This window comes from Gavia stellata, chromosome 10 (genome assembly GCF_030936135.1).
Source record: "Gavia stellata isolate bGavSte3 chromosome 10, bGavSte3.hap2, whole genome shotgun sequence".
Taxonomy (NCBI): domain Eukaryota; kingdom Metazoa; phylum Chordata; class Aves; order Gaviiformes; family Gaviidae; genus Gavia; species Gavia stellata.
The window spans coordinates 28,571,527-28,593,353 of record NC_082603.1 but is presented as its reverse complement, the minus strand read 5'-3'; the positions used below and the strand labels follow the sequence as shown (position 1 = coordinate 28,593,353).

At 41.1% G+C, this 21,827-nt stretch overlaps 1 protein-coding gene across 1 annotated transcript in view; it reads right to left on the bottom strand.

Moving 5' to 3' along the window:
• ELAVL4 (ELAV like RNA binding protein 4) overlaps window positions 1-19,746 on the bottom strand; it is a 102,066-nt gene extending 82,320 nt beyond the window's left edge. The window contains exon 1 of the mRNA XM_059821646.1: window positions 19,696-19,746. The gene's annotated coding sequence lies outside the window, so the exon portion shown is untranslated. The remainder of the gene's footprint in view (window positions 1-19,695) is intronic.
• Window positions 19,747-21,827: the final 2,081 nt, after the last annotated feature.

The following is a 21,827-nucleotide window of genomic DNA, read 5'->3' as shown; positions in this document are numbered from 1 at the left end:
CGGGGACCTCGCTCCCGTGTGCCCCCCGCCCACCCCCGGGTAGCACCTTGCGGACCGAAGCGGGGGGGGGGGGGGGGGCGGGGGGTGTTTTCTCACCGCGCCTTGGACGCGCATCATCTGCCGCGGGGGAAGCACGAGAGACGCGCGGCCGGGCAGCGCGCGACGGCAGCACGTGGCGATGGCGGCCACGGGGTCTCCCGCGCAGCCGGGCGGGGGGCGGCGCAGCACTACGGAGCGGCGTGAGGCGGCACCGCCATCTTGGCAGCGGCAGCGCCCGGGTGGAAGGGGGTAGGGTGATCGGGGAAGGGCTTTTTATCTCACACGGGCGCGTTGCGAAATCAGCAGCAGCTGGGGGAGTTCGTGGGGCAGCTGGGGTGGGTGAGAGGGCACCCGTGTGGGTCGGTGAGCCCCGCGGAGGGGTGACCCCCGTGGATGGGTGCGTGAAGGTAAGCACCGGAGCCGGGGCAACGTACCCAGCGGGTCGGCACAGCTCTGCTCTCTCCCGGGGCCGCGGCGCATCCAGGTGCCTCACGATTTGGAAATGAGAATAAATAAAAGTGCAGCAGGCAGGATGGGATTTGTTCCGATCTCCTCCTTGGAGGTGTTTCTCCTGTTTTTGACCAGGTCCGTGACCCTCGCCGATAAAGATGTACAAAGAAGAGTTTTGAGTAGGTTAAAAAGCCTCTTTTTCAATCAATGCTCAAGGAAAGGATAAGATGATGTGACACAAATGTATGATCGTGTGCCACAAATAGAACATTGTGGGAAGCTTTCCCTTAAACAAGCTTTGTCCTATATTTTTTCAAACAGTTTATTTCCTTGCTGTGTAGGTCATTCTTAACATTAGGCTAAATTTAGCTGAAGATACACCAACAGCAAAGACAGACTGTCTCAGAAAGCTGAATTAGACCCGCAGTCTCAGCTGCATGGCCTTTTTTTCAGAGAGCTTGGTTAAAGGTAACAAAATCTCAGCCGTTTAAATAAAATACCTTGTGTCTAGAAAATTAAAAGTTTATAGGGTGGTTTGCCTGGTATACTCTGGCGCTGTAAGCCATGTATACAACTTGCATTAATTTCAAGGGTATTTCTACCACAAAGTGAGGAAAGACTATAGCCCTAACATCTCAGGCCTTTTGAAGATCTGTACCTGAAACTTCAAAACAGTGGTCTAATCTCTGCTTCCAGTAAGGACGGCAGAATTTGTACTTGTTTATGCACTTTGATTTTCGGTTCTTTGTGTATAAATTTAGCTGTGGGTGGAGTATCCTGAGCCAGATTTCTCCCTATATGCTATACATACAGAATGACAGAAAGGCATACATGAATCTATGTTAGATTGACAATGAATTACATTTGCTAGCAAATACTGGAGCAGAGCCATCTGTTTCAGAAATTAGCATAGCAGCAATTTGTTTGTTTGGCTTCATCTGTCTATTAGTTTGGTCAAAATCCTCTTGTTTTAGAGACACACTATCACATACAGAAAGGACCTGTGATATATTCTGTGCAGGCATCCCCTAAAATACATAAATTATTCTAAAAAGTGGAGATATGAAATGCGATTGTCAGAAATCCAGACCAAGCTAAATTAAGATTTTTTTTTTTTTCCTGGAAGCAAGGTTGACTTTCTCAGTGCACTCTATCTTTTATATTAAAAATCATCTACGCCAAAACACCGTACTGATTGCAAAATACTTCTTTCTGAATCAGAGTAGTGTTGCTGTACTTGTAGGTGTGCTGTATCTTTTCTTTCTGTGTATTTTGACAGAATTATGGAAATTCTTCCTGACTTATAGCCTCTACAACTTTCTTTTGAAGAGGTATTGATATTCTTAAAAATTGAGAAATCTAGCTCCAAACAACAGTCAAGAAAAGGGCATCAGTCCATTAAATGATAAGGTATCACCCTGTTAGACAACAGCTTTTCTAAAAGGGGTTCACTTTGAAGCCCTGTATGCCCAAAGAAAATGACTTCTTTTACACAGCTTTTTTATTTGGAGTATGCTGAGTCTGCGCTATTCAGTATTTCAGTTATTTGCCTAGATTGTTGAGGTCTCTGAAAAAAAAAAAATTAAAAATTCTATTTAATACTCCAAAAACTTGTATCCACCATTTTATAGTTCCTATTGGATCTGGTTACAGTGCAAATATTTCTCCACAGGTGTAGTAAAAGGTTTACATTGTTCTACAACTAATGATCATTATGTGGCATTTGCTTGATGATACACGTTTAGTTTCAGATGATACTCCTAACTGCTGTTTAAAAATATAACAGAAAATAGTCATAGGAAAGTCTTCTGTACTCTTGAGAAGTGTAAAGCCTGATATTCTGAAAAGAGAGTTCTAGGTAGATGTGCTCTAATACGAAGAAATGGGAATGTTTCTTACAACTGAATACTGCTAATGCATGATTTACATATGTACTACGTAAAGTAAAAGATTTAGTTAATTTTCATGTTACTTCAGATCTTAGTTACATGACAAAACCAACAACAAAAATGCCTTCTAAAATAAGAACTTACGTTTCTCCTTCAGAAAAATGAGTCGTATGTTGTAGGCAATGAAAATGATGTGAAGTCTCAACTCAAAGGATGTGAGAGCTCATTCTACACGTGAATTAGAAAAGCACTTGTGTTGCTTTGCTTTGTCTATGTGCATCTGTCTCTACCTGAGCATCTAATTCACGTTACTCCTCCCACAATCCGCCCCGTTTCTTTGTCTGATCTGAAAACCAACAATAGCATCTTCAGAAGTTTAGAAACCTGGACTGAATGGAGGGGGAGTGGTTTGCTAATGGGAAGTGGCTTACTTAGTTCACTGTAAAATCATGACACCTAATGCAGAATTTTACTTGTATTCCTTTATGATGAAACAGCAGGACTAGCTAAAGTCAGATGGTGACAAAATCTGATAGTTTCACTGTGCTATCAGAGCACAATGATGAAATTGCCTATTCAGAATACAGCATTCTGAATCAATATATTGTTAATGCATACCATGGTTTTTAGAATAAATAGCAAATGTTGTCGGAAGTAAATGTTTATGTATTTTAAGTGATGGAAAGAGTGTATAAGTGCTTTTTCAAGGTAAGTGTAGAAAGCCATTACAAAGCTTATCTTTGCAACTGACCTATAAAAGCTATAAACACATCAAAGGCTTTGAGGACATCAGATACAAACTTTAATTCTTCACACAGTCAAAAGTCCCATGAAGCCAGTGTCCCAGGATCACAACTCCCAGTATGCTCAGTAATACTAATGGAACTCAGACTTAAATGGGCAGCTTCATGCAGAATTTTAATTTAATTCATGTTACAATTTATTAAGTAGTGGTTTCTTGTAGTGATTTTTTTTCTTTTTTTAATTGCAGAATGTAAGGCAACACAGTTTTTTAGAACAGGATTTCTTGGAGGTTTTATAGAGGATAAAAACCTGTTAAAAATGTAGCTGAAATGCTTCTGCTTCAAGACAGCAGCTTCTTGTTTACAGTTGGCAGGTTAAGGGGTTGTACTTGTGTCACAAGCAAAGACAGCCAAAATTTTTTTCAATCTTAGATTTTAACAGCAAACAATTTTTCTTATAATTTTGTCCAGCTCTAACCATAATGCATTTAGTCCATCATAGTGCTATTAATTTTAGTTAATACGGCTTTTTGATTTTTTGGTATGCAAAAATGTGCTTTACTATAAATGCTTAACAAGTCATCCAGATATCATAAGCTACCAAATACAGAGGGGGTGAAAATGCCAGTGGATCCCACTGAATGATTTAGCCCTAAGGCTCCTTCAGGTTTTATTCAGATTCAGAATAGTAGGAGTGGGGAGGAGGAGATAAATAAAACATTTGTTTCAGAAAGTAGGTGACTTTGACAGAGCACTGATTTAAACTGTAAAGACTCGCAGATCAGAAGAATATTGTTAAGAAGTGAGGCTGGTGAAGAACATTCAACACCAGCCCCCCAAGTGGTGCTTATCAGTAAATTTCTGCTTTTCTTTTAACTGTTACTGCACCTTCTCTGAAGTTCTGTCCAGAATGTAGTCAGTGACTCACAGTGATCTATCACAGTCACTCAAACATGTTTTTACACCGCTCATTGAGTATTGTGGTAAAGGTCTAATCTCATTTGGATTTATTACGATTTATCTTGGATTAAGCGTTTATCTGCTAAGGATTATGACTTATACTATGAGGTACTGATGAACCATTGGAATTCTAGGCACATTAGAATGAATCAGCAATGTTCTTTTTTGACACAGACTTCACACCTTATCTTTTTGCAATCAACTTTGCAACATTCATACGGATAAGTATCTAATTTTCATTTAATACGGGCAGTAAACTGGAAAGCTTTTAGCATCCAGTAGGAGCAAAGCTGCATTTAATTAGGAGTAGCTTAAAAGATCAGGCCTCAGCACCATATGACTTCGTATTCACTCTGCCTTCAACAGTCAGTATAACATTATTGGTTTTTTTATACCGATTTAAATATCTTTCCTTCTTTTTGAAATGTATTTTGGTGAGTCTTCCACTCCTGCCCCAACTTTTTCTGATTTGCACAGCCAGGAGTGGAAAAAGAACAAGGATAAAGAACAAGGATACACTGTTTGTTTCTTACCTTTCTGGACTTCTAAGATGTTTTTCTTGTTTGAATAGGTTTAAACTGCTTCCTTTATTGATAGACATGGTACTGCACTTCAGGAAGAGTATTGGATTTCTGATGTGATTAAAAGAAGTTGGTCTTTGACTTTAGTTTGTGGCAAAGCCGGCAATGTATGGTATAGTTGCCCTCAAATAGGCTCCTAGCTATTTTCATGCTTAAGAATTTTGTATATTTATCATATCTTAGAAATGCCATTTTATGCCATTTTAATTGCACAAGAGTTCAAGAATTCCAGTGGCCACTTCAATTTTGTATGTTTGTAAGTTTTCCTTACAGCTTGGGTTTTTCCTTCATGATGATACAACACAAAGAAGGTTTAAACACTTTAAGGCAGTCTTTCATAATATTGGAAATAAGACCTTGGACATGAAACTGCACAATTTAATGTGTTTACACACTCTTACTAAAGGAATTAGGAAGAAAACGTATGGTTCATTTCCGGTATACATTTCTACTATTTGCTAAATAACTGTCACATTTAGAATGTGCAATGATGTAACAAATGACTATACTGTAGTAGTATTGTTCATTTTGAGGATTGCCTGCAACGTCTTACTTGCTACCCAGGGACTTTACAGTAGGAATGTAACTGTGAAGAGATGAAACCTAAGGTTGTAAGAGGACACTAGTTCCAGTATGTCTGACTTCATTAAATGAAGTAATGTAATTAAATTTTGGTTTTCATGAGAACAGTTCAAAATTCACATTTCTTTACAGTGTGGGGATATAGCATGCTTTGTTACCAATTTGCATCACAGTTTTTTATCCAATTACTGTTCAGGAACTGCGGATTTAGGGACACAGCAATGCGTGTGAAACCATAGCTCATATTTCAGTTATGCAAGGAAAAGATTCAGCCGATGAAAAATTAGACGAAACAGAAGACTGATAAATGGATGAACATAGAAAAGGAATGATCTACCGTAGCCAAAAACATGGATGAATAAGCTGTAAAGAGACATAATCAAAGATAAAATTATTTTTCAGTACCTTTTCTGTAAGATACCAAATAGAAAATCACCTGGATTCAGAAGAGAAAGGCTCCATGATAAAATTAAATTCTTCACCCACTTTCACATTGGTACATGTGCAAGGAAGGAAAAATAGTGAGTAAAAGGTATTTTCTGGTAATGGGATACATTAACGTTGCAGTGGAATTTAGGATCAGTGTGTACAGGACATTGATCTTAAAACTGCTTCAGAGATAACAAGGATGAGGAGGACATATTAATTTACTTTCTTTTGACATCAGCCCAGAACTGCATATGTAAAGTGACAACCCTAAGGGTAGGATGGATGGTAAAGTCTAACTTCGAAAAGACTCTTACGTGTACTTGGAATCATAGAATCATTCAATTGGAAGGGACTTTAGGAGGCTTTCTAGTGCAAACTCCTGCTCAGATCAGGGTCAACACTGAAATCACATTGGTTTGTTTAATACTTGGTGCAATGAAGTTTTGAAAACCTGCAAGGATGGAGATTCCCCAACTTCCCTGGACAACCTGTTCCAGTGCTTAAAATATCTTTGTGTTTAATTATTTTTTTCCTTATATCCAGTTGCACTTCAGTAATGAGCCTAGCTCCATCTTTTTGGTAGCCTCTTCTTAAGTATGGGTGGGTTGGTTTTAGGTGCTTTGGAAGCTGTCTCTTCTCCAGACTAAACAAGCCCTCGTCTCTCAGGCTTTCCTCAAAGAGCAAGTGCTCCAGCCCTCTGAACACCTCGGTGCTTGTCTGCTCAACTTTCTCAAGTTTATCAGCATCTTTCTTGTACATGGGGTCCCAAAACTGCACATAATATTCCAGATACCAAAATAGCCTAAAGAATACAGAGTAAAAGGGAATGATTGCATCTCTCAATCCGCTGTCTATGCACCTGTTGATATAGCACAATATGCTGTTAGCCTTCGTTGTTGCCAGAGTCCACTGGTGGCTCATGCTTAGTGTACGTCACCAGGGCCCCCGTGTCCTTTTCAGCAGAGCTGCTCCTCAGCCAGTTAGTCCGGTCCTGTACCATTGTAGGGGGTTAGTGTGTCCCAGGCGCAAGACTTTTCATGTGTCCTTGCTGAGTTTCATGAGGTTCCTGTCAGTCCATTCCTCCAGCCTGTATACGTCCCTCTAAATGACAATTCCGATCCTGAGAGTGCTGATGGCAGCCCCTGGTTCCATGCTTTCTGCAAGCTTGACAAAGTTGTGCTGTGTCTTCTCCTCCAGGCCACTGATAAAGATACTAAATGGCGTAGGTCTAAGGGTAAACTCCCAAGGAGCGCCACTTGTAAGCAGCTGTCAGGTGGAGTATGAATCGTTAGCCTGTTGTGCCTGTCAAGCTAGATTTTCACCCATCTAGCATTCTACCCATCCACACTATAATGTTCCTACTTGGGTACAAGTGTGCTGTGGGAGCGTGTGCTGAAAGCCTTGCTGAATCAAAGTAGGTGACATCCACTGCCCTCCCTTTGTCTGCACATCTTGCCATTTCATCACAGACGGTAATTAGGCTTGGTCAAGCATGGCAAACCTTGCTAAATCCATGCTGGCTACTGTTTCTAATTACCTTTCTTTCATCTTCAGAAATGGCTCCCATGGTCTTGCACCATTATTGTCCTAGAGAACAAGCAGACGCTGACTGGCCTGTCATTCACTGGATCATCCTTCTTGCCTTTCTTTAGCATTATGGGCTTTTGGGTAGATTTAAGTGTGAAATCAGTCTTTCACTTCACAGTTAAGAGATTTGACATAGTCCATAGTTATACGCTCCCTATAAATCGGGACTAAAAAGTCTGTAAACAGTTATTGATCTCCACATGCAACTGGGGAAATTTTCCAAGAGCAGTGACAGCTTGGAAATCACTGCCATTTTACAATTATAGATCACTGCTTCACTTTTTTGGCATTTACAATATTGCATTATGGCAGTGAACATGCTAGATGTGCGTATAAAGAAACAAAATGCTTTTAGCATTTTAGTATTTTTTGTTTGAGCAATATTAAAAATGGAAATTTCTTGGTACAATTCAAAATAATGGTTGTGTTTATTAAAGATGTATACCCATTAAGATGAAGTTAAGATGAGAAAAATGCTTGTTTGTGTGAAAGTAATACCTGCTTTCTCAACAACAGCATCTCCTGAGGTTTCTTTGATTCATACCTGATTACTTTAATGACTAAACCAAGTTTTAACTCCTGTTAACACTGCAGAATGCAGACAGTTATAGAAAAGTAAAAAGTATTTTGCCCTCCCAAGTCATTGTCAACACAAGTCTCAGTTATTTTTTTATTCTGGAACTATTTACAATGGAGAGGATTGATTTCAAGTCGTTGTCCTGTGTAGAGATTGTCAAAGCCTCTGCTCAGTCACTGAACTTTCCTTGTAATTTGGAAGGAGCTGGGCACTTGCCTACAAAAGGGCACGGGTACGTGAAAGGAAAAGGTGTGTTTATAATGCTAAAATCATCTCTTTGCTGGAGGAGATGAAATGTTTGGCAATCCCAAGCTTGTTCTATGCTGCCCAGGGCAGGAAGGACCTCATATTGTTAACACAACGATTCCTCCAGCTGATGAAGGGTCTGCTCTGATGCATTCTGAAGGGTGTTCCATATGCCTTGGCTGGAAAAATGATGTTTTCTATGTATTGGTCGAAGATAGAAAAGAAGGGGAAATGGTGGGAGTGGTGACTCAGGTGATCTGTATAGGAAAAAATAATGCAAAAATGAATTGAAGACGAGCACAGTCATAGAGTTCGTAATTTACTGTATCAGATTTCTGCACTGCAAAAATACACATTTTAAAAAAGATTAAAAATTGACTAATAAGATTAGCTGACTAATAACGTTTTAATACAAAAAATATGTCATAGAAAATATTGTTAAATCTGAATCTGGAAAGTAAAAAAAATGACATAGCAAACAATAGGCTGATTTGAGCTAAGAACTTTGAATACAGACTTAAATTGTTCAAGATACAACAGATTTTATTTTATTTTATTTCTATGACAGCATCACTTCATCCACAGTCTCTCATGACGTGAGTTACGTAAAGGTATGTATGTATTTTGCTTTCTGAGCTTCTTCTAGGGAATGATTAGGAGTACAGAGACTATTTCAAATGTCTCTTAAAATATGTGGTATTGCAAACAACGGATATAAAATGAGATTCACACACATAGCTTTGCTGGTGGCCAAGAACTGCATTGCAATATGCCGGAAATCCAAACATCCTCCTACTCCCAGAGCCTTGCTGACAGATCTACAACAACTTCTTTCTCTTGAAAAAGCTACATACAGAATTAGAATAAGAAATAGAGAATCCTGCTTATTCTGAGAAACTAATGTGATCTATAAAATGGAAGGTTAAAGATTCCTCACCTATTTGAAAATCACATTTCTTTTTGAAAATTTTACAGTTTCAAGTAACACCTAGTTTATCTAAAATCTCCCCAAAAACAGAGAGAGAAAATCTTCTTGTCCTTGAGAAAGCAACAAGAGCAAACCCTTAGGATTAGTGTCATTGTTTTCGTGCAGAGCCTTTTAAACCTACAAATCATTGGGCTTCTGCGTAAGTACAGGAGTGTGCATTAATGGAACTTGATCCAGAAATAGAACCTTAGTTCAGCAGATCCTCCTTTGTTGAAAAACCAATTAAAAAAGCAAACACAAGGGAATAGAAAAACAAGTAACTTATACAGGGATGTGTTTTTTAAACAGAGCATACTTCGCAAGAAATGCTGTATTAGATGCTACATATTTTAATTAGCTGTTTAGAAAATCAGGTTGACAGTGTCCTTTAATTAGTAGACATTGACTTATTCCACGTGTATTATGGCATAGTGAATCTTATTAAGATAAATGTTTCTCTCTGAAGACATGAAAAAAAATCCACTATCATTTGTTTGCTTACCAGATTGCTCACCATCAATACGGCTGCTATTTAAAATGATGAATTTTAGTCACATATTTAATTAGCTAATAGCTGATCTCACTGTAGGGTCTTGATCCTCCTTACATGTGTTCTTTCATCCTGAAAAAGTCTTTGGTTGTACCTTGTTTTTGAAGTTTTCGTTTGAAATTGTCCTTACTACTTTCAAATCTGAAATGCAGTAAATTAAATTATTAAAAGTAAAAATTGTGAAAACATTTAAGGTTTTGAGTATAGTTTTATGCCTACTGTTCATTATAATGTATTGCTAGGGGCTATGAGTTTAAAAAACATTACAAGTTTTTAAAGTTAGTTTTTCCACTTGAATTGCTGCAAATATTTGGTTTGTGAGAATATTATGTGCACTTTAAAAGGTTATTAACTAGCTTAAGATTTCAGTGCATTTGTATACCACTGCTCGATATGCAGCCTTCTCGCAGAATTCAAGTTGTTGGATGGCCATAGTTGGAAAGTACAGCAAATGCACTTTAGTATTTAAAAAAAAAAAAAGTCTTAATAGTGTTCACATGAAAGACAGTAAAGCTCTTGTGGACATCATTGGTTTGGAAGACGACTTCTTGGGACATCTTTAGTATTAGTTGTTCATATTGTATGGCAAATGGTGCTTCTCAATCCCAGTGCATAGAGTGACATTCAACGGAACATACCGCTCTCTCTTCACAGAAGAGGTAGTATATGCCTGACCTCTAAACCTCTTATTTTCCCTCCAATTTGCAGAGGTATGTCATTCCACCAGTACAAAGAAGATAAGCAAGAAGAAAATAAAGCTGAATTTTCTTTGTTGCGGAGGCTGCATTTGAGTAGATTGTAATGGCAGGAATGGTGTTGCCAAGTCGAAACAACGCCAGAGATGCTGCAGAACCTTGAGGCTTTCCTGTGAATAATGTGGAGGCAATCTGGGGGGGGTAGGTAAACCCGGCTGCCATCCATTGCAAAATGTCTGAAGAAGCTCTACAAGATGCACTTGTCACTGAATTTGTGGCTACATGGATGTGTTTGTACCTGCTGTTTAATTTCCATTAGTTCAACAAAATATATATATATATATAAAAATACCCTATGATATTATGTCCTTTCTTTAAAAGGACACTTTGAAATAATATATGGTCAATGATACGAGTTCCTGGGAAACTGCTATAGGCCAGATGGCTCAAAATCAGAGTTTGCTCTGTGAAAGCACAGGGCATGAGGGCGCCTAGAGCTTCACAGTGACGGGCTAACAATGTACCGCTGAATGGGGTGGGATATCCATCAGGCTGGTTTTGCTGCTTTCACTTTTCCTAACAAACGCTGAACAGTAATCAAGCTTCAATCTCTATAGAAAACTGGCTATGTTACTTAAAGAAAAAGTATTCTCTGACTTCTGGAGCATGTTATTACTAAAAGAAGGGCATAATTGACTTTTTGGATACACAATTGTTTGTTCTTGCTGCTGTTGTCCCATAACAGCATGGATTATAAACCTTATATCCTAGTCATGCAGGCAAAACTCTCTGCTACCTTAGCCCTGCTGTTTAATTAGCTTTTACAATTGGACATTGTTTATATCTCAGTAAATGCTGCCTGAGTAAAGCCTTCCCCTTAACCAATTATACCAGATGTTCTTCTGTGAAGGTCCTAATTAAATAGCATCCATTCTTGTGTTTGTTTTAAATCCTGCCTATTGTGTAGATCTCAGAGTGCAGTGTTATGCTGGGACACTTTACCAGCATTTCTGTCACTTTCTGGTTCACTGGCTGGTTGCAGCTGCTCCCTTTTAAAAGTTTGTGCTTGCTGTATGGGAGGAAGGTGCTGATGGGTAAGCTTGAGACCTGGGAAACCAAATAAGTTCCTGGCTCTACAGTGGGCTTCTCAGGTGATGCTCAGTCATGTATGACCCCATCAGGGTGGTATAACTTACGGTGGCTGATGGGGTTACCACCCTAGTGTCCAACCCAGCAGTTTCCAGTACGGAATTTTAAGCAAAGGTGGAATTTACATGAAAGCCCTTCTCTATAGACATTGTCCAGTTGCAGATACTGTGCCTGGCTTGTGAGCAGCTCTGCCTCCCATTCTAATTTTGGCACAGTTTCAGGAATGGTCAGGGTTAGCTGTCCTAAACAGTGCTGTGCCCCCTCCTTAATCAGACCCTCAGTATACTTCAGTTCTCCTGTATAATGGAACAGTGCTTTCTGGCAGGTAAGATTTTAAGAGCTTTTATGTTCCAGGTGCTATTTCTAAGAGCTGGTTCCTAAGTTGCCACCACTTTTGTGTGTGCTCAAAATACGAAAAGGAAAGCAGCTCCCTTTCTCTGGTATAGCAGCTGCCATCCTAAGTGAGTCAATGAGTGCCCAAATGTAGTATTTCAATGCCATGTAAAAGAGTAGAAGGAGTGAGAGATATATTAATAGGAACACTGTCTCACTGCCAATCCTTACGGGTCAGAGGGTTAAGAAATCCAGTAGCCCATCTGTGCTTCACCACATACCTTCATTTAGAAGATAAACATGGTATGTAACTACATTTTTTACTGTGTACTTCCTTCATCCAAACTTCAAGTCGTTCTATTAAGGTCTTGATTTTGAAATTGTCCTTGATTTCAAGATGGATTAGGTAGTAATTACATTAAATGATTTCTGCAGTTTCTGATCAAATTCATATATACCTGTTCATTTCCTTAAGATCTTAATGTAAAGGATTTTTTTTCTCCTATAGGACCACTAACTCTTGCAGGGAGGGGTAGAAATTTGCATGCTGTGAAGGTCTGTGAAGCTCTAGAATGCAGAAGAAGATGTTATGGATGCAAACTTTAAAAAGTTGATGTAATTTTTTTCTACAGACTCTATATTCAAGGTTGGGGACAGATAATTGGGTGTGATGATGTCTTATTGAATATCCACTTCTCAGCATTGCTAGTTACAACGAGGGAAAAAACTTTGGTAATCACAGTGTTCAGGAATACCTAGAATTTGATGTTACTTGGCCAAAATACAGAGAAATTAAAGAAAAGATGTGTGTTTTATGTCTTGAAACACATAAAATAGTGATTTTAAAACATTATTGTAAATGTGGTCTTGGTGTAACGGTTCTCTAATGACACTAAAGCCAGCTCTCTGCCTGTCTCAAGATGATCAGGCTGGAGTTCGCATGGGCGACACTAATCCCTGATCATTTTGCTAACCATCATCAGTTACAACGTTGTCCTTAGAGGCATAGTGACCTTTTTCACTTGAGTTCACATTATTTTGCCGTAGCAGATAGTATTTAGGTCTAGATTCACTAAGCAACGCTATTTCCTGTACTCTTGAGGGAAGGTGGTTGGCCTTGGTAGGACCCATATTTTGCTTTACTCTATACCCTGGATTCCACAAAGAGTGACTCTGACTTGCTATTACCCCTTTTCTAAGCTGTCTGGAGTGCTGCTATGGGCTTGAGTTTTCATTAATCGGCTATTATTAAAGGCCGATGTTGATAATATTTTGCACCACAAGGACTTCTTTTGGTGGCACTGCATGGTTTGTGGAATAACTGGCAAGCCAACAGTGTTGCTGCACAAGTACAGTGCAAAAACAAAAGGCGTAAGGTGAACTGGGACCTTGATGGCTGACAGTCTCAAGCCATCTAGTGCATTGAACTCAAGCCCACACGTGAACTTAGCTACCAAAGGCAATCTACCTGCAGCCTTTGAATTCATTCCCTGGATTCTTTTAAAAGGAAAAAAAAAGATCATTGTTAGTCCACGTGGCTTACATTGGCATAGATCTGTTTCATTCCTATCTGAGCACTCATAGGCCTTGTATAAGATAGGATAAAAAGATGGTTCCTTGCCACTTAGCATGTGAAAAAAATCTTAGGGAAGACAAGGGCATATTAGGGTGAGCCAACTGTTTACCATGATCTGCTAACAAATGTGAAAACTAAAAATGGCCTTTCTGCACTGGGATTTTATCGTGTATTAGTTGCCATGTGTTAGCTAATATAAGCTTATTGCAGTCTAAAGTAAATTCCTGCAATTTCAGTTTACCTCCTCGCTCCCAGCTGCTACGTATAGTGATTGTCTCTCAGTGATTTTGCTGCTCCTTTTTCTGTGCCACTGGAACCTTAAGAAATCATAACTAAAAACAAATCATGAATTTATTTAAAAAGTGTGGAACTTAACATGGTTCCTAAATCCATTATGAACTCTCCTTTCCTCTAAAGAATTAAATTTCAGCTGGGGGCCCAGTAATCCATTTCAAGGCAGCAAACAATTGTTCAGTTCATCCCAAATTAAGTTGTGGTTCTACCGCTGTCATCTTTCCAGATGTTCACTAGCCACATTGAAAGAATTTTAACAGAGCAGACTCTAAAAAGGATTAAAAGATATAGGAGAATTGTAGAGTTTATAGACTATTAAAATGAAATGCATAAAAAATGTCTGCCTGTATAAATACAGGACAGAGACTGGAAAATGTCCATAATAATACAGAAATACTAATGAAAAAGTAATACTTGGGTATTAAATAATTTTCGGTAAATATATGAAAACATCACACAAGCATGTATTTTAATTTCTGAGCACAGGTGGTGTAATCACTGCCACCAGGAGTGCATCAGGATCATGTAGACCCCTTGGAAACATCCACAAAGTAACAGCTTATTTAGCAGCTACACCATTAGAAACTACTTGAAAGTGCGTTCGCTACTGAGAGCTTCCAGGGAACTGCAGGGTTCCAGTGTAGAAGAGTGCTTTGGGCCCCTTCTACCTGCCTCCGAATGGCACAGAACAGTTATTCTCACTTAGCGTTACACTTCAGCTTTGAAATTCCTGAACTGTCTTGATCCACATGTTCAAATCCCAGGAGAACTGACTTAGCCCTTCATCTTTCCCAGATAAAGTGCACTTTTATCGGGTACACGTACGTGTGTACCTTTCTGATGGGAACTTGAAAATGAAGGTTTTTTTATTTCCTGAAAATAATTTAAAAATATCAGTTTTGTAATAGTAAGCATTTGCTCCTGTCCTTGGGTAACATTTCTTTTTCCATTCTGCACCCAGGTGGCTGGCGCTGACCTTTCTTTCCTTTCCTAGTCAAATGCAGGTCATAAGTGCACACTGGCAGCCAAGCCCTCACCAAAGCTCTGCCCTGCCTAGAGGAATAGTGACAGAAGACGGATGTGTGTCTGAGAAAGCGCTGCACCTTGGTGGTCCCCTGCTTTTACAAGCTCAAAAAGTGCTTGTGGAAGAGTGGAAAAGCAGGGTTGTGTTCAAAATCCTGGAGTCATAAATTGCGCGCTTTCCGTACTCAGTGTGGTTGTAATTCACAGATTGGTTCCTTCAGGTTGACACTTTCTCTGTGTAATTACACAATATTGATGCACATCCATGAGGATAATCATTAGGAACAAACAGTTCAAAATATCCATAAAATGGAAAATTAAAAAAAATATTTTGAGGAGCGAAATGAGATGATGCTTCGCCTGCATGGGCACAAATTGATCCAAGTTTTGTGATCACGGTGTCTCAGGTTTCATATCAGTTATCTCAGCGTAACTTTTTGATTATTTCTGAAGTCATGCACAGAATGAGGGGAGACACAGTCTGACCTTTCCAGTCTTGCTGCATTTTAATTTTCCCTATGCTTAGAAATAATACAGAAAACCCCAAGAGGTAATATTATTTTTGTATAGAATGTCTAAAGTTATACTGGGCATGTTCAGAATATGTTAAAGATACTGTCCTGACACAAGAAATTTACAATCTGCTTTTAGATACTACATGACTAATGAGCGCGATAAATGCTGGAAGAAGAGAAAGAGTGGATCAAGGTTACAATAATAAGTTTATAGCATTTCTCCACTATGTATACATGTTTTAAAATTCACTTCAATTTTGCTACCTCAGTCTAGGCTTTGGTTTTTCATTTTGGCTCTCTTTTTTTCTTTATCAGATTTAATTTTCTGTATGAATCCACCAGACCATAACATCCTGGCTAAAAACTCTGACCAGACTTTTTTTTTCATTTTTTATTTATTTTTAATTTGGATTGTACTTACTCTGCATGCACCGCCAACATCGATGGCCTGTTTGTAGTAGAAACATTGTCACGGCCTTTTCTCTGACAGTAGTCGAAGTACCGATAGAACCTATACTTGAATGCATGCACTACTTCATTCTACGCAGTGAAAGTGATACAAAAAAAGTAATTATATGATTTCTACACAATTACACCTGGATTTTTAAATCCCCACCTTGAAGAACCATACCATATATGTGGTGTGTGAAACGCATGCAAAACTCGTGTTAATACTCTATCTGCTCATTCTTACCCAGCCCTAACAGTCACTTAAAAACGGTTTGTGAAAAATCAATAATGCACCTTACTGGCTTTTTTGTAATGTATAAAAAAGGGTGGTTTTTGCCAATTTTTTAAACACTCTGAAAATATCAGGATTGTAAAATTGGATTTTTATTGATTTTCTTGGAAGATCTTTGGGGTTCAACAGATATGTATTGACAGCAGCCACCTCTAGTTGAATCGAAAGTATTGAATGTGTAATGCAAATCATTCTATCTTCAACATATTTGAATTATGTTAAAAAAAAGTGATCAGAAATCTTCTTTCCTTTCAGTCTTTGCTGTGTTATGCTTTCTCATGTTCTTTAGTCACCACACAGTTTTGTGGGCTGCAGACAAAAGATAAACAAACAAAAAATGGAATATGTAACATTTCAAATACAAGCACAGATAAAAAAGTAAAACATACGCCTCAAGTCCTTATAGATTATAAATATAGAAAAATGGCACAAATCTGTCTACAGAAAAATAATTTCTTTCTCAAATTTGTAATGAAGGGAGTTGTCAGTCACATTACTTTTTATGTAAATTCACCTAAGCTGATGAATCATAACTGAATTATTCCCTAATCTTCCTGGTTTTGGCCAGCATTTCCATTTTTATTTCCACTGCTTCCATTTATTTTTGTTTGTTTATATAATGGATTTTAAGAGTCCACTCCAGAACCCAGAACTAACACAGCAAGAAGAGGGGGCCTGCTTCAAGTCACTTTCAGTCCTAACACAAGAAGTGAATGCAAGAGACAGATCAGAATAAGACAACACTAGTCACCATGATAGACAGTAATCTTGGCACACAGCTGACTATTCATTATCATTCCTTCAGTAGACATCACAGCATAGGAGATTTTTAGGGAGGGATTTGAAGGAGGAAAATTAGGTGAGTGGGAGTGAGAAGCAGCAGCAAGGGAAAGCATGAAGGTGCTGGTTTGAAAATGTAACAAGTAGAGAGTTATTACTGAATGAAACGTGTGGGAGGAAGACGTTGATTTCTCTGTAGGATATTAAAAGATGATAGGGTGGGAATAAGCTGTAAAGAGCCACAAAAGTGAAGTAGCTTTTGCTTGCTAAGATGCTGAAGTGGGGGATAACCTGAAATAAGGAATATGGCTGAAAGAATGATTATGAAGATAACCAGGGCAGCAGTGTTTGCAACCATGTTCTGTTATTCTTTGTTGTTTTGTAATGTCCAAAATTAGATTATTAGCTTTGGAAGGGCAGGGACCAAAGACATCTTTGTACTAATGAGCACCTTAACATAATTTCAGGTGCTCTAAAATTGCATAAATAAAAACGAGCAACTGCTTCTCCTGAATACTATTTCCCTCGTTCTTCAGCTCTTACTCTTCAAGTTACACCATTCAGTTATCTTTCTATTTTCAAAAGAACTTTCTATATGAACTTTCCAGTTGTCTCTTGTCAAATTATTTTACCGTTTTTGGAAAGACTGCATGTCATCTATATTTAACACCATTTCAGCTTGGTGAGGTGACTGTAACATAGCATTAAACTCAGACTAAAAAAAATGAGTGTGGCATTTCTAGGTTTTTCAAGTGTGTTAACTCAGAAGAGCTAATTTGACTGGAAAAAGTGCTTTCCCCCAGATGTCTTGGATTTCAGTAGACCTTCTTGCAGGTATTTGAGTTAATAGAACAGCAGTTAGATGCGAAAGGCCTTTGGATTAGTATTTGTGGTCACCGTAGAAGTGAGTCTCTCAGAAAATGTGAATAAAGAGGTCATCTGAAGAACTGATATAGAAGGTTTCTCCACAGGCACTTAATTCTTAGAAATTTACAGATGAAAAATGCTATATGAGTATTAATAGTTAGGAATGAAATATGGATGAGGGGACACTAAAGCTGGAATAGCAAGTAGAACAAAGGGAATAAGGGGATGTGGGGACATGCTGAGAAACCAGACTAGAGCTGCAGACTTGGACAGAACTGTTTAAGACCTAAAAAAGAAAAGAAAAGAAAAAGGAAAGTTGGAAAGTTTAGATAAAGGAATGAAGAGGCAAGTAATATGAGAAATTATTTGAAGGAGGGCTGGGATGGGACATGGCTATCAGGGAACCTAAAAGAAAGGGGTAGTAGCAGGATAACAGACGACCAGAAGCAATAAAGTGTCCTAGCTACTGATGCAGATATGGTCACATTTTCATTGAGAAAGCCAGACTTGATAACAGACTAGACAAGTAAAGAGAAAAAGAAACAATCAGGTTAGGTTTTTGTGACAGACAGACAGGTAGGAGGTACTGTAATGCACATACATGGAGAGATTCCAGGAGAGAATGTTTTTGGCTATGTTAAGCCTGAATTGGTGCTGATGATCTCTCTCAATGGATGTGCAGGAACATTTAATATAAATAATCAGCCATGAGGTCTGAATGGACAGAAGAAAAATATCAGAGTACATGCGGGAGAAAGAGTGTAAGGGAGAGGATGTGTGGGGGTGTGTGTGTACTTACTGTAGTTCATGGTCAGCAGCGAGACAAATCAGCCTTTGTAGTATGCTAGTGACCACCTATAGTTTATGAAGACTGCAGAGGGAAAAGTCTAGAAAATGTTTTCCAGACCTTGGATCTAGATGGCCCTTGCTGAGCAAAGAACAGTATCCACACTCCAATAGTCTTCTGTGCAAGGATGTGTCTTCTAACCCCATCACAAAGCCCCCTTGGTACACCACTTTACACAGGTATTTCATCAAGTCACTGGCACAGGAATGTGGCTGAAGTAATATTAAATTAGCTTATATAATACTAAAGTAAGATACTGAGAGTGAAGAGATGTAGCTGAAGGAAGGAGGCCTAAGTGCCACTGAAAAAGAAAGAAAACAGCAAAGCAAGAGAAACCACAAAAATAGATGCTGCAAAAATAACCAGAGAACTATGAACTGCAAGAAGAACGAACAAGGCCGCAAAAGCCAGGGAGAAAGGAAGCAACTGACCCTACAGAAAAATCTAAGTGTGTAGAACCGGCAGGTGTTATTCACATGAGTCTTGTTAAGAGGAGTTGAACTGGAGCAGAAAAGGCACATACCAGATAGGAAGACAAAGAGGTAAAGTGATGTTTAAAGAACAGAACTTTAGATGGAGAAAGATACAATTTTACCTGCCTTGATTTTTAAACTTGGAGTGTTTTCACTGACTAGTCATTGGTGACTACAAGTGGTTACATTAATTTACTAGCTATAAGGAAGCAAACACTTAAGTGTGTACACAGCCATAAACACAGTCCTGCCTGTTTCCATTGCTTAGCATTGCATGCATACCCCCTGTTTCACAGTTTTAACAGCCACCCAGTTTGGGGTGCATTGACCCCCATGTCTGCATATATACATCATTCTAGGCCTAGATGCTTGTGCTCGTAACACCGTGCTTGTCCCATGGCTAGCCTCGCTTCTGAGAGCTTGGAGTTTGTCTGCGTTGAGGATGTACAATGCAGCTTCCATCTCAGTCTTGTGTTAGTGAGACACGCATGATCAGACCCAACCTGCTGGGTCTCTTGGGAAACACACACGTAATTAGCCCCTTTGCACCAAAGACTTCATTGCTGTATTTGCCACATGGTGAGTGTTACCCAGTGGGCCTGCGAACACACGCACACAGAAACTCTCCCGTCCCCAGGAAGCATCACTGTATTTGCCATATGGTCAGGCTCACCTGCTAGGACTGGGAGAAGGAGACAGACGGGCAACACTCACACACATAATGAAGCTCCCCACTGGGCTGCCTTAAGAAATTAAAAAAAAAAAAAAAAGTTGACACATCTGCCACAGCATCAGACTCACCTGCTGAGTTTTGGGGCAGGGTGGAGTAGTCACACAGACATGAATTTGCCACCTCTGCCCAAAGGGTGCCTCCTCGTAATGCCTGTGCTCCACCTCAGTGCATTAGGCTGGAAAACAGAGCAAGAGGGATACACTGCTTTCCCCACCGGGGCGACCGAGTCCACTAACCCAAACAGGCCGTCAGGCCCCTCTGCTCCCCTCCGGGTTGCAAGGCTGTAATTGCTCCCTGCTCTGGGTGGAGGGGGACATGCACCTCCATAACAAGCCTCTTCTGCTCGGAGCCCTGTGACTACCACAGGGCCAGACCCGACTCCCCGCGGGCGGGGAGCGAGGCCTGGGTGGGGGCTCAGGTACCCGGCTACTGCCCCCCTCCTCCGGGGCGCTGTTACTGTAATTGCCGAGGTAGAGACAGTCACCAGGGAGAAGATAACAAGCCCTTCCTTCCCTGGGTAAGCAGTGCTTGTAAACGCCAGCAGCGAGGGGCACTGAGGGGCAGGCGGCCCGCGGGGCTCTCCTCACGCACGGCCGTTCCCGCCCCTCACGCAGCGCCGGCTCCCCTCACGCACGGCCGCCCCACCCGCGAGCACCGGGGAGGCCGCCGGCCTGGGCGACGACGGGGGCAGACACTCTGCGCCCCCCGCCCCGTCCCGGGCCCGGCCAGGCTCCCCTGGTTGCCGGGCTTTCCCCGGGCGCCGTCCGTCAGCGCAGCGCTCCCGCCGGCCCCCCTCCCCGCGCCGCCATGGCGGCCTGCGGGCGGGCGGGGAGCGCGGGACTCCCCTGGCGGTGACGTGTGTTGCCATGGCGACGCCCAGGCAGCGTCTCGCTTCGTGGGGGGGGTGGGGGGGATGACAACAAATATGGCGGAGAGGAGCAGGACGGCAGAGACGGGTCAGTGCCGGCCGCAGTCGCCTGGGCGGGGGGAGAGGGGAAAAGCCCCCCTTCTCCAGGGGCTTCTGGCAGTAGAGGGGGCCTGCCTCGCAGCGGAGTGCAGGAGACGGAGCCCTTCGCTCAGGGGAAAGGGAGGGAAGCGCCTCCTGGCCGAGGGCACTGAGGTAGAGAAGGGGCCGGGGCAGGGGCCCCTGCCCGGGGAGCTGGGGAGGAGGGCAAGGCACCTTCCCTTGAGGGATGAGGAGCATCTTCTCGGGGGAGAGGTGGTCGTGGGGAGTGCCCCTTCAGGCGGGGAGAGGGGGAAGAGCCCCCAGGCACTCCAGCCCTGTCTGAAGGGGGATTGCCCCGCTGTGGGGAGGAAGGTGACAGGGCGAGGGAGAGCCCTGCTCACCCAGCAAACAGAACGTGGGGGAGAGCCCCGGTTGTGCAGAGAAAGCAGCTGATGGTGGGGCAGCCTGCACTGTGCGCCGTCCTCCCTGCACAGGGGGCAAAGGTGGCGGTGGTGAAGGGCAGAGCAAAACGCTGGTGGCACAGGAGTTCCCCTCACACAAGAAACCACGACCTGCTTTACTTAGAATGAAGAAGCAATACGTGAAGACACAGGGTTGGAATTGAAACTGCATCACAGGGCTGTTAGCTTGGGGGTTGACCTGCAGGTGCTGCTTGACCTGTCCCGGGAGGTGTGAAGTACCTGGCGGCTGCCGAGGGGCAGCATGCCGTACACCTGACATCTCACATAGGTTATTCTGTGAGGGACTCTTTAAAGGAAGGTGCCAAATGTTATTTTTCCTATTCAGCATGTATTAACAATGGCTTTAACTGTGTGTCAAGGTAAGTTTGTCGGTGAAACTGAAGTTTTGTGTTTCCTCAGGAATGATAGGGATCCTCTAGGTACAGGGATCTTTCCTGTTGTAACAAACCACAGTTTTCCAACCCATGTGAAAACCAAAGCACCCAAAATAAGTTATGAAAATTAGAGATATTAACGTGGTGACAGTTTTTCTGAATATTTAATATCCCACAGCATCATACATAAGTTATCTGGGATCCCGGACCGAAAGTTCATTTTCCTAGCCTGCTGTGTTAGCTGCTGTGCATGTGCTTTTCAGCCTCAGAAGTGGCTCCAAATGAAGATGCATTATCCATAGAACTGATTTTGGATTTTTGGGCCACTTAAGGTGAAAAAAAGTGATAAATACGTGAAATGCCGTTGTGCTCTGGGAAACAATACTACAAAGGCTACA